General features: G+C 41.6%; 1 non-coding gene across 1 annotated transcript; it reads right to left on the reverse strand.

The window, feature by feature from the left end:
* Positions 1-2213: 2213 nt before the first annotated feature.
* On the reverse strand, positions 2214-2288 carry Trnas-cga. Its single transcript has one exon. It is a non-coding gene; the product is annotated as a tRNA-Ser (tRNA).
* Between the last annotated feature and the right edge of the window lie 322 nt (positions 2289-2610).

The following is a 2610-nucleotide window of genomic DNA, read 5'->3' on the forward strand; positions in this document are numbered from 1 at the left end:
AGCGCTAAATCACTGATGCTCAAATCGTTATAGGCACTGAAAGCTGGCTAAAGCCGGAGATAAGTTCAGCCGAAATTTTTGCGAAGGATCTAACGGTGCTCGGAAAGATTACGCTAAATACAGTCAGCGGTGGCGTGATTGCTTTCCTGTTAGAAGTTGAAGTAGATAATTCCTGTGATTTAGTACAGATAGAGGTCATTCTTGGCAACTAGAATAAAATAATATTTGGGTCCTTTTACCGACCTCCCAACTCAGATGACACAAATTTCAAACAGTATCCAACTAATACAGTTATAGTTGGTGGTGACTTCGATTTACCCTTGATATGTTGGCGAAAATGCATGCTTAAATCCGGAGATAGGCATAAAACATCGTCCAAAGTTGTGGTAAGCGCATGCTCTGAAAATTATTTCGAGCAGGTAGTTCATGAGCCCATTCTAATCATAAACGGTTGTGAAAACACACTTTACCTCTAACACCTAAAACTCCAGATGTCAGACACTCAGATCATTACCAAAGGTTGTACGTCGATAGATTAGCAACTAAAGCACAGATTTAGTTCGTACTACGTGCTGTCGTCCAGCAGGAAGGGCGTAAACATTAATTTTAAAAAAATACCAGCATTACAGAGCACATCAAAAGCATAGCTAACCAATGTTGCTTCTGTGGGGAAGTTGGTAGAGCGTTAGATCCTTGTACCAAGTGCCCCGGCTTCAAACAACAATGACGAGTGTCACTGGCATGATGCAGGATTTGGGATGGTCATCATTAAAAGAAAGGCGTTTTTTATTGCGGCTGAATCTTCTATCGAAATTTCGATCACCAACTGTCCCTTCCGAATGTGAAAATATTTTGTCGACGCAGGCCTACATAGGGAGAAATGATCATAATAACATAAGTGAAATCAGAGCTCGCACGAAAAAATATAGGTGTTCTTTTTCCGCTTACTGTTCGAGATTGGAATAACTGATAATTAATGTGAAGGTGGTTCGATGAACCCTCTGCTAGGCACTTAAGTGTGATTTGCAGAGTATCCATGAAAATGTAGATAGATGCAGATATAGATAGCAAAATTAGTCTCGTACGCTTCTGTTTACTCAACGTAAATTTACATGACTTAACAAATCTGCATTTACGATTATGTCGCTGTTTACACATACATGCATCTGCTGCTTTCCTACGCAATGAAGAGAACGAAATCCACCCACAGAAGCTCACTGGCAAACTTCAGCTTAAGAGCATGTCTTCAAGTTAGCATTACTCGAAAAGTGGTACCAGACATTGATCCTTTAGTGAAAAGCAACATAAGTAACATTCCTCTACATTCTGTGTTTCCATGTTTAACTTTCAAATAAAATGGCAACGAAATATAAATTTGTCAGTTTAAATTTCGTCCTAAAAAGGCATCATAACGCTACAACAGTCGTAAGAAATACCGTGTGTTATTTAGCTGTCCCCTTTTGTCTGCATCGTCAAAATATTAAAAGAGATGTTAAATTTCATTGTCAGTTCTCATTATGTATAATTTCGTAGCCAGTCTTGTTATGTTGAATATCATTGTCTGTTCTCATTAATACAACAGACTTAAACACACATTTGCCCCGAAATGCGTTAATGGTCTACCCTAAAGCGATACATGGTTGCTCACTGCAGTGGTGTGAGCGCGGCCAGTCTCGCACCAGCATCCTGCAATGGATTGCTAGACTTCTTGGACTGTCTGCAGCCGTGAAAAATCGGTGAGCCCGGCAGGAGCCCCAGGCTCCGTGGCAGTGTTCCAACCCACATGGGGACGGATGGTTGGGTGACTGAACAGCTGTTTTGAAATTGTAAGACTTCCAAATTCTGAAGGAAAAATTTGTTACTCAGTTCAGCCTAGTCATTGAGTAGGTAGTCAGAGATTGTATGTGTGTTGTTGATTTTAGTTTCTTCAAGGTGGTCAAGTAATACGCCTTTGTTGGCGAGATGGGCTATTTGGAGGTTCTGTTCTAAGCTTTATGCAGAATGATTATGTTGGGCAAGATGTGTGGCAAAGCTAGACTTGTTCAGACTGTTAAGATAAAGTGCATCCATGTGTCCTATAAATCTTGTTGTGAAACTTCTGCCAGTTTGTTCAGTGCAGAAGCCTGGACATGAGTCAAAAATGACTTTCGATGAGATTTTCACTCTGCAGCGGAGTGTGCGCTGATATGAAACTTCCTGGCAGATTAAAACTGTGTTCCGGGCCGAGACTCGAACTCGGGACCTTTGCCTTTCGCGGGCAAGTGCTCTACCAACTGAGCTACCCAAGCACGACTCACGCCCCGTCCTCACAGCTTTACTTCTGCCAGTACCTCGTCTCCTACCTTCCAAACTTTACAGAAGCTCTCCTGCGAACCGTGCTTGGGTAGCTCAATTAGTAGAGCACTTGCTTGCGAAAGGCAAAGGTACCGAGTTCGAGTCTCGGCCCGGCACAGTTTTAATCTGCCAGGAAGTTTCACTTTCGATACTGTTTTGGTACTGTATATGATTTTATTCCATATTCTGTTCCTGTTTAAGAAGCTTATTTCTATGTTGCATGTCTTGAAGAGGTTGGCAATTTAATATAAAATCTTCTCTTGGAAAGGCAGGCTT

Source organism: Schistocerca americana, chromosome 4 (genome assembly GCF_021461395.2).
Source record: "Schistocerca americana isolate TAMUIC-IGC-003095 chromosome 4, iqSchAmer2.1, whole genome shotgun sequence".
Taxonomy (NCBI): domain Eukaryota; kingdom Metazoa; phylum Arthropoda; class Insecta; order Orthoptera; family Acrididae; genus Schistocerca; species Schistocerca americana.